Source organism: Chrysemys picta, chromosome 3, assembly GCF_011386835.1.
Source record: "Chrysemys picta bellii isolate R12L10 chromosome 3, ASM1138683v2, whole genome shotgun sequence".
Taxonomy (NCBI): Eukaryota; Metazoa; Chordata; order Testudines; family Emydidae; genus Chrysemys; species Chrysemys picta.
Window position 1 is genome coordinate 75755799 of NC_088793.1, and position 16855 is coordinate 75772653.

The window sequence follows — 16855 nt, forward strand, 5'->3', positions numbered from 1 at the left end:
AAAATTAACAGGGCAAACTTGTTAAAATAAAATGAAACCAACATGCCCCTGCTCTGGTCTTCCTTCAACCCCCCAACCTTTTTTATTAATGTATTTATTGAGGAAGTAAAATAGAAAGATCTATGTACTGTGAGAGAATCTTGATTGCTAGTCCCAGCCTGTCCCCTGCTCACCTCGGATTGGATGTTTTCTATACTTCCGCTCCCTAACCACCGCAATGTGGATATTGTAAGACTGCACTCAGTAAGGCCCTGATCCTACATCTCATTGTGTGTGGGCACACCATTGAACCTGTGTGAAGTCCACTGAGGTAACTGGAGCTCTGTGGGAGCAAGGTGAGTTACAGGATCAGGGTCTGAGGCTGAGAGAGGGTTGGGGCTGACCGCAAGTTACCTTGGCCTGTTATTATAGAATGGTTCGGGTGGAGCTGGTAGTGAACTGGCTTTGACCGGCCAGGCTGGCTTGCAGCCACTCCGACTGGATAAACAAGTGAAGAAATAAGCGGGGCCCAAGAGTGTTAAGTGTGGGAATAGAAAACAATAGTGTTTCCTGGCAGAACCTGCTTGTGGATGCATACGCCCCCTGAGAAAGAAATGATGATAAAAATGGCTATGAGAATTGCTTTAGATGAACAGTCTCACCTGCAGACCTTGGCCTTGTGAGTGCCCAGGAACTACCCACACTGGAGCAGCACCTGCTACGAGCAGGGCCGGCTTCAGGGTTTTTGCCGCCCCAAGCGGCAGGAAAAAAAAAAAAAGCCGCGATCGGCTCCACCTCACTGCTTTCTTCTTCGGCGGCAATTCGGTGGCAGGTCCTTCCCTCCGAGAGGGACAGGGACCCTCCGCTGAATTGCCGCTGAAGAGCCCAACGTGCCGTCCCTTCCCTTGGCCGCCCCAAGCACCTGTTTGCTCAGCTGGTGCCTGGAGCCGGCCCTGGCTACGAGTCCTCAAGGACAAGGCTGATGGGTCCGGGAACTGTCCATAGCAGAAGGGGTGTAAGCATTGATTCTTGCTTGGTTGTTGGAAAGCATGTATTTAGTAACGCATGAAGGCTGGGAAGCTTATTATACTTTGGCAATAAAGCCAGTTATACTTATAAACCTGGTGTGGCTTCATTGAGTGTATCTGAGCCCCCCTTTGGCACGAGGGGTAAAAGGGAACCTTTGCCTGTCTCGAAGGCTATTCAAACACCACCACCACAATTGACAGATTAGAATATTCTCCTGTAGGTATAGATTTTATCTGAATGTGACCACTGTGTTTACAGGATTTTTGTGAGTACCACTTTATAAGTCTTTAGTGTTAGTTTAGGAGGCAGTTTATTGGAAAACCTGTCTAGAAGAATGCCATCCATGCTTACAGGCCTGATCTTTGCTAAATAGTGCTTAATGTTCATTGCCAGTCATTAGTGGGTAAATAGTTACACTCATGATGTTAGCAACTAAGATAACAGAGTTTCCTCAGGAAAATCAGGCCTAGATGGTGCTTATTCTGCTTTGATCTCATTTCCCCAGGTAACTAGAGCTCTGGGACTCTTATCCTTTTGGAATGCAATTCTTTGTTATTCCTACTCAGTGGACAAGAAGTATTTTCCATGTCCATAATTAATATTCACACATTAAAAGTCTGATCACATGATTTGTTTGTCCTGATTGCCACCTTGAATTCACTGTAAGCAGTTTTTTTTTTTTTTAATAAAGTATCACGCTGGTTTAAGCAGTGATGCTTTCTAGCAGTGGTTGTTTTTTTTTTTTCATTATTAAATTGCACCTTTAGTAGATTAAGTAATGTTAACAAGAAATTTCTCCTTAATATGCAATAAATATATCTTGTTGGAATGATAAAAACAATTTAGTTCAAACAATTTCATTAACATCTTTACCATGATCGCAGAAAATAATGTGCAAAATCAAATCATATCACTGTCATGCTCCTGACCCTGCGTTGCAAATTAAAAACACAGTAAAGTGTCATAAATCTCAGCAGCTCAACTTGGGTTCACTTAATAGAATTATGACAAAAGCAAATGTTTTGTCACTTTCAGGCTGTTGCCATGAAAATTTGTAGTGCATAATTAATGATAATTCACTCTTTAATGCATGTGTATAAAAGCATATGAAGTTGCCACTGGTGCCACAGAAACAATATCTTTTTCATTGTAAAAATGGTAGTGCCATTTCAGCTAACATAGTGAGTCAGAGGAAGGATAATGGAAGTTGTCAGAGGCACAATAAATAAGATTAGAGTGGACAAGGAGAAGTGAAAAGTGTTAAATGAATTGAAATTTTCAATTAGAAAAGCAAAGCAAATCCTGTATGTATCATTTCCCTCCACCTTCTTTTAAACCTTCCTGAATAAATGCAATCTAATTGCTTGAATGCTAGTTGATAAAATAAAATAAAGATGTTTCAAAGGAAGGAATTACAGTTACATGTTGTTGCTGAAGGTGGTTAATTTTTTTAATACAGTTTTTTTTAACCCTCTAAGGTATGAGTGTTCCTCTTTCTAAGTAGAACTGAAAGATCATAACTTCAGCTAAGCAATGGCAAAAAATAAATTAGATGCTGGATGCTATGCATTGCATTGCTTCCCTAGTTTTCTTACATGCAGAGTATTTCTGAGTGATACGTCCTGCTGAAAATTGAGGATTGTAAAGGATCCAACCAGAGGTGAATGATTAGGTGAATATCATTTTTATCAGCGCACTTCTGATGTACTTGTAACATCAATAGACATTGAATTTGCTCTGTAACAAAGCAAGTTCATCCACATTATGCTTCTAATTCTGTCATTCTTTTTTCTTGATCTGAAAATTTGAGAATTGCCTGCTTCATCCAAGGGCAAGTTGTTCTCCAGTAATAAGGGGACAGCCTATAGCTCTGTATTTAATATTAATCTTCTCCTTTGAATAGTGGTTTTAAAAATATACTTTGGAAATCATTTTGTAATGGGAGATTCTTGTCATCTGATCATAATTTTTTCTCACTGTGCCTGACCATGGGGTCTCCTCCTTGAAGGCAATAATTTAAATACTGGGACCATGTTAGAACTGGGTTTGGGGACTTTCATCTACCTTTTCATTTAAAGCTGCCATCTAAGTCTACCTCTTATCTAATTCCCTTCTGTCATAGCAATCAGGCAACCAGGACTCCTAGAAGATTTCAGCGTGACTCCATGAACAGAAACTAGGGTGCTAGAGTGTAGTACCAGGCATATTTCTTTCCTAATACCTCATCCTTGTGGTAACCCCAAAGGTGGAAGTCTTTAGGGTACTTCGGAGACTGGATCGTGCATATGGTATTCCATTCTCCCATTCCTTCCTAATGTAAGTCTAAGTTTTAAATTGCTTCTAATGTTTTGGAGTTCTGAAAATAGTTGCCCGTTACTGTCTGAACTGACCTGGAGACATGATATGGCAAAATGCCAAGTCCTTTATTGGAGTTACTTAAGGTTGACATCTAATGTACTTGATGGAGTGCATGAGTCACTATTTCTGAGAATTGCAAAGTTTTTAAAGATTGTTCACAGTGTTTGTGAGCTGCTGAGTTACTTTAATTCCTTAACTTTTCTCCTCAGACACACATTCATGCTCTCAGACAGCCTGCCATGAAAACTGTGTACAGTTGATAAAATAGTTATCCAATAAACACAGATTAACATCAACAAAACCTTTTGTGGAGTAGCAGGAAAGAACTGGTATGTTAAAAAGGCTATCTTCAAGATCTACCATCCTACAGGAAGTTTAAAGAAGGGCTAGGATAGAAATTGTAATATATATATATTTTTAAAAAACAAGTCTTGTTGGAATTTTTGATTCTATTTATTTTATTTAGTTGGTGTTGGTCCTGCTTTGAGCAGGGGATTGGACTAGATGACCTCCTGAGATCTCTTCCAACCCTATGGTCCTATGAATCTGCCAAGTGGACTCCATCATCTCTAAAAACCACAGGATGTATTGGATGTCTCTGTGTGTGATCACCAATCCACCTGTATCCATAATTCTCCTGGCAGCCTCACGGTTCACACTCTTCCGGGCCATGTCTATATAGGCTGGCTTAATGGCTCCCCACGAAACTTGCCTCACAAACATCTCTGACCAGATCGATCATGCGTAGCCATAACCACCTAATTAAGTCCACATTCCTCTGAACCCTAACTCTTAAATTTACTCTGGTGAAATCCCCAAGATCATTTTCACTAAAGTGAATAATGAGGACATCAAGCAGATGTAGTTTGGCAATCGAGTGCTGAAGAGACATAATATGATCCAAGAATGTGCCCCTTCTGCCATACCATTGAAGACAAATGACTTCACTTGAAATTCAGTTGTGACCCATCTGGTGACCTAGCCTGTCTACTTGTGTGCTGAGCCCATAGTAGAGTGCCTGCAGATACAGACATAGAATCATAGAACTCGAAGGGACCTCAAGAGGTCTAGTCCAGTCCCTTTGAACTCAAGGCAGGACTACATAATAACTAGACCATTCCTGACAGGGGTTTGTCTAACCTGTTCTTAAAAACCTCCTGTGAGAGTGATTTCACAACCTCTCTAGGCAATTTGTTCCAGTGCTTAACTACCCTGTTAGGAAGATTTTTTCTAATGTTCAACCTAGACCTCCCTTGTTGCAATTTAAGCCCATTGCTCCTTGTCCTATCCTCAGAGGTTAACAAAAACAATTTTTCTCCCTCCTCCTTGTAACAACCGTTAATGTACTTGAAAACTGTTATCATGTCACCTCTCATGTCACCTTCTCTTTTCCAGACTAAACAAACCCAATTTTTTCAATCTTTCCTCATAGGTCAAGTTTTCTAGATTTTGTTGCTCTCCTCTGGACTTCCTCCAATTTGTCCACCTCTATCCTGAAATGTGGCACCCAGAACTGGACACAGTATTCTAGTTGAGGCCTTATCAGCATGGAATAGAGTGGAAAAATTACTTGTTTGCTTACAACAGTCCTGCTAATACATCCCAGAATGATGTTTGCTTTTTTTGCAACAGTGTTACATTGTTGATTCATATTTAACTTGTGATCCACTAGAACACCCAGATCCCTTTCTGCAGTACTCCTTCCTAGGCTATTTCCCATTTTGTATATGTGTAAATGATTATTCCTTCCTAAGTGGCATAGTTTGCATTTGTCCTTATTGAATTTTATCCTATTTACTTCAGACCATTTCCCCAATTTGTCCAGATCATTTTGAATTTTAATCCTATCCTGTTAAAGCACTTGCAACCTCTCCCACCTTGGTATTGTCCACAAACTTTATAAGTGTACTCTCTATATCATTATCTAAATCATTTATGAAGACATTTAACAGACCTGAACACAGGGCCAGTCCCTGCAGGACCCCATTTGATACGCCCTTCCAGCTTGACTGTGAACCACTGATAACTATTTTCTGGGAATGGTTTTCCAAACAGTTATCCACCCACCCTTATTTGTTTATGAGAAAGTCATGCAAGACAGTACAAAAGCCTTACTAAAGTCAAGATATACCACATCTACCACTTCGAGTGTAACTTTGATTGCAACTTTGATTGCTGCTATCAACTCCCTGACATTATCTAAATATTTTTGGGTTGCCATAATAAATATTACATTGTGTCCAATTCAATTCCCAAACAAATCAGCTTCTGTGTTGGGCCTTCCATCTTTTCCCAGACTAGTGAGCTATCTCTTAAAATGCTCATAATAGGCAGGTGCATTTGCCTGACCCACAATTACCTGCCAAGAGGAAGTCCTCAAGGTAATGAACTGTGAGCTGCAAGCCCAATTCCTTCACTATTGGCCATTCCACCTAACCCTTTCAAAAGCTGCGCATGATATGGAGCAACCTATGGGCATGACCTTATCAAAATGCTAATAATCTTCCAGCTGAAAACCCAACAAGTTAAAATTCTTGGGATGAACGAGGAACAACTAAAATGCAGATTTCATGTTGCACTTTGTGAACTTTATTCCCAGGCCACCTCATTTTTATCACATCTACCACTGTGTCAAAGGAGAAATATTGAGGACAGAGGAACCATGAGGGGAAAATACATGTTGGATAATCCTGTATTCTCTTTAGTTTTTTTAGGAATCACTCCTGGGGGAGGGGAAATAGCCATTGGTTTGACAATAATAATCTCACTAAAGGCTAGGCCACTCTTTTAGCTGTTACTTCCTCATCTATTTTGTTCCAAAATATTTGTTAAAAGATTATAATAGATTTCAAATTCTTTGCCCCTATGTGAAACCTCTTGCCTCCATATGGGATCTGAAAACTGACTGAAAATCCATTCCAAATATAAACCATATTTTGTTTGGATAATCCCATAGGAGCCCTCAGCAAGTCCAATGTAACTGAGGATAGGGCTCTTTCTAGCAATGCTGTTTCCTTCCACTGCACTTGTCAAGCTACTGGGCCCTTGATGACCTCTTTCCAACAGGTTGTGCCTTTCCTCTGACCCGGTAGCAAGTGTGGGCACTGTAGCGGTCTCCACATCTTGCTTGTATTTGATACAAGAATGAAAGCATTGTCCTTTCATTAAAGGCAAAATAGACATCAATGGGGTGAAACCCCATCATGGTCTAGAAAGGGTTAAAAATCAGTTTGTCACATCTACTACACCAGGACCTTAATTAATTAGTTGCTTCTCAGCCAGAGGGAGTGGAACTAAGAGGGGTCAGATGATAACTTAATGGACAGTTGGGTCTCATAAAAGGCTGAGCATATGCAGCCTCAGGGGAGGAACCACAGACAGCAGAGTGACTCCTCTGAAGGGGCCTGAACCTGAGTGTGGAGGAGAACTGACATCTCAGGAAGACTCAGTCTGAGTTGCCAGTGCTTAATGCTAGACCTGGGAAGAAGATTCCAGAATAACCCAGAAAGAGTAATAGAGACAGAGCCTAGGGGAAGGGCTGATTTATTGAGACACTTTGGATGTTAGTTTAAACTTTTGTTATCTCAAAAGGGATCTGAACTAATCTTTCTCAGCTGGAGGGCTGTGATAGTGTAACTGTTTATACATTGGACTTGACATCCCTTTTTGATCCCTATGGTTTTGGTACCAGTAACTCAGAATCTGTTATAAACCTGCTGGGTCAGATGGGATGGAGTCATTCATTCCAGACACAAGTCTTAGTTCTTACCTCATGACAAATATGCCGTAATTCTAATGACATAAGTCTTAACTCTTCATTGTATCTCAGCTGTGCCCCCCTCCCATATGTGGCATATGCCATTGATATGATTTCCATATATTTGAAAAGGGAAATACTTAGTACACTGGTGTAGATACAAAAGGGTGTAGTCTAATTATTGAGTGTTCTCACCATGTTAGATTGCTGGGGTTTTCTTCCTCCTTCTTTGTTTTTTCACCAGCATCCTCTCTCTAATTTTTCTTGAAGTAGAAGGGTAAACCTGTCCATGTACTCTTTTCTAAATCTCTTCCTTAAGGGCCTTTGACAAATGGGCCCTAAGTTGTCTGTCAAATCCTAGAATCAACACCTGCTTCTACTGTATGTTTCACATTGGCTCCCAATAGCCCATCTTTACTTGCTAAGTCCTCTGCTGTCTTGAGAGCACTGGTGTTGGGAGTGTCACTGCAATCCCATGTACTCCCCATCCCCCCTTTGTGTGATTACCTCTGCAGTTCAAGGACCTTCTGGTTAGACACTGTCTCTGCCCCATACATATGCCTTCCCCCTGGGTGAGGAACTACCCACTTCAGGCAGACCCCCTAGCCTTTTGGGACTGAGGAATCAGTCAGTCTGCTAATTCAGCCCCTCATAGAGCTGCTTGTCAGCTGCTTTGGCCCTGGGCAATAGACCTTTATAAACCTGATTCAGAGTTTAAATAGACTGGAAGAGGGGGAATGGAGTGCAAAAACTGATCACCCAGACTTCCCAGCTTAGACAATGGAAGGTGGAGGATCTGAGGGGGAGGAGACGCCTGCCTCATCAAGCATGCATTCTTGCCTCCCCTCTCCCTTCTGGGCACTGACTTATGCCTACCAATCTAATCAACAACACCTCCTGTTTCACAGTGGGGAAGCATTGTATCTGATGATGTGTGTTAAACAGACTTCAGGTACCAATTGTTTGTATTTTTACAAGGGAGCAAACCAACAGGAAGAAAGGAAGGAATGAAAGAGGGTATTGATATATATTCCATAATGATTTTATAAGCCCAACCAAGAAACGTAGCCTACAACTAGTTTACTAATGAAGTTCAGCATCACAGAAGCAAGCAGCTGGTCATTTGTGCATACCCCAATTAACACCAGGGAGGATTGTGAATTTATAGGGCAGAGTTGGCCAGTAAATATTTTTTTTTAAAAATGTTAAAATTTAAGAAGCTTGAGTATTTAGTATGTAGGTTCTTTATACGTAGGTATGTGTGTGTGTTTGTACACAAATATGCAATAATGTATGTGCTTTTTATTTGTATATTCTATGTGGATAAAGAAAGATCTTAGCTTAATGTGCTGTCATACTTTATTTTGCAATAGTAATATTGCAAATATAGATTTAAAAATATACACTTTTATCCAAATTACATTGACGTGCTCAGATATATTTTAGTGAGTGTATGCATATGAGAACATGTGATGCTTTTATATGCTGTTAATTCTTCCACTATGAGCTTTTAGAGGCAGAGTCTCTGTCTGCTTTTATATAAGTGTAACATCTTGCTAAACAAGGGCCAGAGGAATGTTTTCAGGGACATACTTGCTCTATGACTTTTAGGCTGGGATTTTCAAAGGTGCCTAAGGGAATACTGCCTCACTTCCATGCCGTTTTCCTCCAGGGAAACAATTTAGAGATAAGTTGGGATAGAGTTATTCCAAATACTTTTCCTTTTCTCCATTACCTCTCCCCCACCTGACTCGAAAAATTGCAGGGGAAATATAGAAAGTTGGCAACTGTTTAGCAGTTTGTATGAGAATTTAGTGTCTCTGTGTTGGAGAGGATTTATTCAGACTACTCATTTTATACTGAAGATTTGTAAGATAGAACGGGAATGGCCCACCGTGAGTCACTGAGTCCAGTCTCCTGCTATTGTAGGGAGTATATCTCAAAACACCTATAAACAGAAGCTCTCTAAGCCACTTTGAAGATCCATACTTTTTGAAATTCCTTTGTGAATGCGTCTCACAAGAGTACTATCAGACCTTTTGATTGTAGGCAATAATAGAAGAGGGCCTTTCTTCAGATTACCACCAAGTTCTCCCTAAAACTGCTCTGGAATTTTCCCCTAGAGTTAGTTCAGCCTTTCACCTCCATCAAAACGAAGCCATCTGTTTATAGGCTAATCCAAAAGCCATACACCTGAGGCTAAGTAACATGCCTCTTTTCCTTGGATTTTCAGAGGGACTTGATATCTTTGTAAGAGTGATATCTTTTGCAAGATGGCTAATTGCTTCCTCTGCTGTAATATTAACAGTAATAAAGAGCATATTAGGGAGGAAAAGTGCACTCCTGTACAGTATAGTGCTTTACTGCAATCATAGCTATTAAGGTCCCAGTTCAATGGAACACTTAAGCATGTTCTGGCAGCAGGGGCTTTATTTCAGGACTCTGTGGTGTGACATCAGGGGTCCCTTTGAAGAGGTGATAAACACACCATGGAACAAACATGTTCCCCTCTGAGGCAGGTTCATTCTTTCATGCTTATTGTCACCCCAGAATGGTTAGAAGACCATCTATCTCCCCAGGCCAACATCAAGCAGGTGGCTTGACTACCATAGGAGATGCCATGGCTGAGGCAGTGCCCCACAGAAAGTGCACAAATAGGAGAGAGGAAGAAGAGTAGGAAACCTGAGACATCTGGTGTTCCCCAGCTCAGTTCCTCCACTACAATCCAGCTTAACTTGTTGTTTGTGGAGACTGCTATTTTCACCCCACCACACACAAGCTTTTCCTCCCAAGAGATTTAGTGGAGGATAATGGAAAAGAATATTCTTCATTTCCCTGACATGATGACTTAAAGATGCGTGTAGGTTCTCATGCCCATCACCCAGCTTCACCTCATCTTATGTCTTGAGAAATTGTGTAGCTACTTTTGTTATGGGAGTTAACATATAAGGGATGTCTCTTTCATTTCCTAGCCCTGTAGTTCACAATGTAGTTTTCCATTCCTTCCCATCTAAATGGGACACAGCCTACTATTTAGCAATATGGGAAGGATAGGGTGGTAGTCATAGGTGCCAATTTCCCCTCTGCCTGGTGGGTGCTTGACCCCACCACCCCTGCCCCTGGCTCCACCCCTGCCCTGCCTCTTCCCGCCCCTGCCCTCCCCTCACCCTGCCCCCATTCAACCCTCTTCCCCCAAGTCCTTGCCTCTTCTCCCCCTCCTCCTCTGAGCGCACCATGTCCCCGCTCCTCCCCATCCCCCGGAAAGTCCTAAGCACCGCCAAACAGCTGTTAGATGGTGGGGGTGAGGAGGGCAGGAAGCATTGGGAGGGAGGGGAAGGAGCGGGGATGCAGCGCGCTTGGGGGGGGAGGGAGGAGGCAAGGAGTGGGGAGCTTGGCTGCAGAGCACCCGATAAATTTTCCCCGTGGGTGCTCCAGCCCCGGAGCACCCATGGAGTTGGCACTTATGGTGGTAGTGACCCTCTGACACCTGTTCATGACTTCCTTGATAGTTGTCATGTGGCATTAAGGTGTTTCAAACCCAGAGGAGGAGGATGAATACTCTGTAGAAAAGGAGGCTCCTCTCTGGATCAAGCCCACACACTAATGACCTAGAGGAAATTGTATCCTTCCAGGTTTTAATAAGACTTAGTAATCAGCATTGAAAAGCCTAGAAAAGAGTGATTACTTCTCTGTTTCCCAACCCAATGAGGTCACTGAGGAAATTGTCATAGTAGGATGACTCTAAACCAGCACCCTCAAGGCAATGTATCATTTTTACCAATTGTCTAAGCAGAGACATGATGCCTGGATGATATTTTCACAGCATGGGATAATTCATTGAAATTAAAAGTTGACAAATTCAAAACTAAAAAAAAAGGAAACGTTTGTTCACATAATGCATAATTAGACTATGGAACTCATTGCCACTGGAAGTCATTGAGGCCAAGAACTTAGCAAAAACTCCAGAATTATTATACTTAATGCTAACAAATTTTGGAAGGGATATTAAACCTCATGCTTTAGGGGTTAAGCCAACTTCTAATTATTAAAATCAGGATGAAAACTAATGTGGGGAACAGATTATCCCACATCTACCACTGTGTTGCACACTTCCTTTGAAGCACCTGGGACTATTGGCCACTGCTGGATGCAGGACACTGAACTAGATCCTGTTTGGTCTGATCCAGTGTGGTCATTCCTCTGATATTGCATTTATCAAAACTCCGGCCTTGATGGTTTATTGAATGCTACTTATCTGTCATGATTGATAGAAGATCTGGTAAGAAACAGGATCTTTGTGCCCACTCACGTATGTACACAAAAATTAATAATGTATTTAAAGACTGAAGAGCCTGGAGAGTGAAGTATAAGTGGTAAGTATTTAAATGGTAAATGATATCTTAAAAGCATATGTGAGATTTTAAAAGGATCCATATAGAAAATAATGAACTATTAGTTAAAAAGGTAAATTGCAGCAATAGCACTACTCTGTCATTCCCACATAGCCATCACAGCTGAATCAGTAGTGTAATTTCTTTGAAATGGATGCTGCTGTAGTTGCACTTATCACTTGCAGAAAAAAATACTTCTAATATCTATACCAAATGATAAAACTATAGTAATTTATTGTTTTACTAGAATTTTTCCCTAGAATCTGAACAAGTTTTACCACCTCAAGCATATCATTTTTACTTCTATAACTAATATTGATCTTCAGAAAATATCTTACTTGGACTTCATTTTTATTTTTGTGCAAGATTCAAATGTTACTAGAAAATGAAAAAAAATCTATTGCTTCAAAAAGATTTATTGTTGGAGTATTTTGCTTATCTTATACATATATTAACATAACATTTTTTCAGTCATTCATATGATAGCTAATTCTTTTCACCATTCTATGTTTTACTTTAGGAGGTGATTGGTTAGCTTAGTGCTTGTCTACACTGCCCTGCAGTTCGGACTATGGGACTGTCAACTGCAGCATGCGCTAGCATAATGTGCTGTAATTCCCCCTGGTGGAGACTGTGGACAAAAAGTAAAAGGTATCTGGTTTGTGTTAACGTAGTTCTGTTTAAGGAAGATTACCTTAATGTGAACTAGGTACCTTTAGTTCGTGCCAGCAGTGTCCACGTAGGGAAGTTACAGTGCAGTAAGCTAGTGCGCGCTGCAGTTTACACCCTTGTCTGAACTGCAAGACCATTAGACATAGCCTGAGGGAACTATAACTTATTCCTAAAAGTATAATAAAACAGGGAGGCATTCTCAGAATAATGGAAGAATGGACCACAGTAACAAAGGGAAAAAAGAAATGGGAACCTGTAATGAGTTCCTGCAAGTCCAGGTGGGCTCTTTCCATCGCTCACAGAATTACCTTTATTTAATACATATTTTCCAGGTCAAATTCCACTTTCGTTTACACCTGTGCTTAAGCTCCTTGTCTTCAGATTGTGCCTTCAGTGAGATCTGCTCCCTTCAGTATAGGGGAACAATCGGATAGGAAAGAGCCGTGTTTCTGATCCAATCTAGGTAACAATTGAAATCTTTAAATCAGGATGTGATGTCTTTCTGAACAATATGCCATAGCTCAAACGGAAGTTATGAACTTGATACACAAATTACTGGATTACATTCACTGGCCTGTGTTATGTAGGTCAGACCAGATTATCATAATGGACCTATCCAGCCTTAAAATCTATGAATCTTTAAATTATCTTGGACAATAAGAGGCAGATAACCTGGAAGATGGTCTATAAGATGAATGTGAGATGGCTTGTGGTGATTGTAGCCAGTATTCAAAATGTACACGAACGATGGCAGCTGGGTGTAAGAAGCAGAGTTGGGTGGGAAATAGTTTTCCTGCCCCCAGGGGATATTTGAGATTTTGATTAAAATTTCCCATCCCAAATCAGGATGAAAAATCAAAAAAATTCTCAAATCAAAAATCAAGTGAGTATAGCAGGGAGATCTGGTCAATCAAAACATTTTGTTTTGATTTTGAGTTTTACATTTTTTTTAACAACTTAAATTTCTAAAAGTCATTTTGACCCAAAGCCCAGAACATTTTTATTTTGAAAAATGTCAAAATGAGCTCTTTCAACAACTTCTAAATATTTTTCATTTTTGTTTCAAAATAGGAAACTTGTTGAAACCATCCTTTACTGACCGTTTCTATTTTGATGAATTAGCATTTTCATGAAAACACATTTAGAAAATTTCCTGACTAGCTCTGATAAAAAGTTTTCAAGTCTGTAGATGGCAGCTGATTGGGTGAAATGGAGTTACAGTTAAGGTTATTTGTGAAATGTACACTATTCTCGTCTAAGTTCTTATACCTCACTCATCACTGCAGTATCCAAGCATCTTCCAGCAACATGCATTAAGCAACATGACTAACATTTGTCATGTGTTTGTTCTCTCATCCTCTCTCCAGGGCAAGAAGTATGTACAGTGAAGTGTTTTTTGTTTTGGATTTCTTTTATAATATACTTGTACTGCTATATATTTTAGAGAAGGCGAGGTCAAAGAAATGTACACTGCACTTAGAGCAGAAGGTGGAGATGGTCTTCAGTTTATGTGGGCGTTCATTCCACAGTCTGGGGCTGTCCCCAAGGAAGCTCTGTCTTCTGCACAAACAAACTTTACCCTTATTGTAGAAAGTTCCATTGTGCTGCAGAAGCAAAGCTGTCAACCACAGTCTTCATCCCAAAGACAATATCCCTGTGATACTTATTTGAAAGGATGTGTGAGATATGAGGATACTTATCTATCTTCTGTTAACTGATTCCGTGCTACTAAATACTTTTATGTAGGATTGCAAATGTAGGGGTTTCATCTGAAATACTCCTCGTTATTCTTATGTTTCTATGTAAATATTAACTTAAACATTCTGTATCTATTTGTTTTATCTTTACCAGTTACTTTCTTACTGCAGTTCACATGTCTTAAGCATCCACGTAGTGGCTGTACATTTCAAATTTTTCAGCCACGTTTATGAACAGACTCCAAAGTTTTGTGGGTTTTTAAAATGATCTTATGTTTTTCTTTCTTTTATCTTTTTTAAAAATTGGATCAAATTCTGATTTTGGTTGTTATGCGAGAGAGTCTCATTGAAAGCAGTAAAACTCAGTGAACATCCAAGGAGAGAATTAAGGTCTTAATAAATAAATTAAATGACTTCTTCCCATGAAAGTCCAAGTTCTTCCTGTAGTAGTTCCGGGGTGGGGCTCGTCCCTTCCTGGGGCGCCTGAAAGTCCGGCCGTCCCGCTACAAAGCGAATAACAGTTAGGGCCCTGACCTTTGGGTAGGGGCTAAGCACACAATTGACAGTTCAGAGCTCAGGCCCTTATGCAGGGACTGAGCACACAATTAGCAGTTCAGAGCTCAGGCCCTTATGCAGGGACTGAGCACACAATTAGCAGTTCAGAGCTCAGGCCCCTATGCAGGGACTGAGCACACAATTAGCAGTTCAGAGCTCAGGCCCTTATGCAGGGACTGAGCACACAATTAGCAGCTCCGGCCCTGGGTCAGGGCGGGGCAGCACACCAATAGTCAGTCAGTGGCCCAGGCCTTGTAGCAGGGGCTGGGTCAGTTTGGGTTAGCCCAGGCCCTAGGTCAGGGCGGGGCAGCGCACCAATAGTCAGTCAGTGGCCCAGGCTTTGTAGCAGGGGCTGGGTCAGTTTGGGTTAGCCCAGGCCCTAGGTCAGGGCGGGGCAGCCAACAGATAGTCTGTCAGGGGCCCAGGCCCCTTGGACAAGGAGGAGGAGGAGAGACTGCCACCCGGCGTGGGGTGGCAGGGGGGGGGGAACACAGGCCCACCCACTCCACTGTGTTCCAGCCCGGGGCCCTATCCGCAGCAGTCCGTCTGCCGCGCAGTCAGTGGGGATCCTGACCGCAACACACTGACATGGGTTCGGGGTCGGCTATCCCCGGGCCACTTCCCATCTCCTCCTCCATGGGTACCTGCTCCTCCTGAGTTCCGTCTGCTGGGTCGCAGATCATAGGCTCCTCCGGGCCCCAAGCACCAGGTAGGTCTGTCACTCCCTCTGGGCCCTCGGCGGGGGGAAGCTCAGACCGCTCCTCAGGATACCGGGCTCTCGGCAGGCTCGGCCAGTCCTCCTCAGGATACCGGGCTCTCGGCAGGCTCGGCCAGTCCTCCTCAGGATACCGGGCTCTCGGCAGGCTCAGGTCCGTGGGAGCTCGGGCACCAGCATCTGTCCTCTCCCGCTGCCGGCCAGCTACTGAGCGCTGGGGCCTGGCCTTTATACTTCCTGTCCCGCCCCTTGACTTCCGGGGGGCGGGGACAGGCCGCGGTGGCTCCGCCCACTCTGGCGGCTTTTCTGGCTCATCGCTTCCTGGGGCGCCTGGAAGCCAGGCCGCCCCGCTACACTTCCCAAAACAGTTCTGCTTGTCCCAAATCCCTTTCTTGTGTTTCAGACATATGGTAATTTTTGTAAATCCTTTCAGAAGGTAGGTGTTAACCATGCAACACATCTTATATCAGAGCTAAATAATAAAGGAAACACAAATGAAAAGAGATTAATGGGGAAAGGAATAGAGATTTGGAAGACATCAGAGCACTGTAACGTACAACTGAAACAATTTCACATTAAAGAAGATGAAAAAAAATTCAATTTCTTGCTTGAACTAAATAGCCACTTTGAGGAATATAGAACATTTTACTTTAGAGATGACTCTCTCTCTCTCTCTCATTTAAATAGTTTTGTAAACCTCTATCTTGTTAAACTGTGGTGAAAATACACTTATTTATTAATTGATAAAGATGTTTTATTTTTCTTTCCACATTTTGATTCACTACCTCTATCCCTTTCATCCTTTCTATTCATGAAAAAGTCCTATCTGTAAAAAATTTTAAAAAATTATATGACCAGAAACACCCCTGAAACTTCCATTGTCAGTAAGTGGCTGGATAGAATAGGTACCTCCTTGGCCAAATCTTAACATTACTTGCAGAATCTCTTCACAGTTACTCTCTAGACTGGAAATCTGTAAAGCCATCTGGACATAATGATTTTCCAAGGTTTAACATGGACAGAAAGCTATTTTATTCTGAGAAATTTACATTGATAGATGGTGTTGAAAGGATATAACAGTAAGTGTTGGGGAGTGATTCAGAGCTTGGTGTGTATTAATGCTTCCTCTTATGGGTATGGAATCAGTTTGTATTGCATACCTGAAGAGCAGGTACCTCAAAAATGCCTTTTAAAAGATTCTTACTAGTGCACCACTAATAAAGGACTTGAGAAGCACTTTCCTTGAAGTGTTCTGCTCAATTTGTGAGACGCAATGAAGAAAGATTCCACCTGTTATTACAATCCAGCACCTTACTAATTCCTGAATCTGAAGTTACTTGTAAGGATACTTTTAAAAAAATCTATTATCTTGAGAAGTTTAAAATTTTGTTTCTTAAACAGTTATGCCATTTTGGGCTGTGGCCTCAAAGGAATAAGACTTATCTATGATTGGCTGGGGGAGACCATTAAGATAAATCCAAGACACTAATAAGGGATGGTGATTTGGCAATAGCACAGCAAATACTACTACAAAGCCCTTTTTGTGAGTTAATACTGAATCAATGTCCTAGAACTGGAGTAAACAGAATAGTGTTGTTAGAAGCACATATTTGATATACCATGTGAACTGTAGTCCTAGGCACACAAGAGCATTAAAGATCCCCTGAAACTTCTACATTGAATAAAGATATTGGGCTCAGTG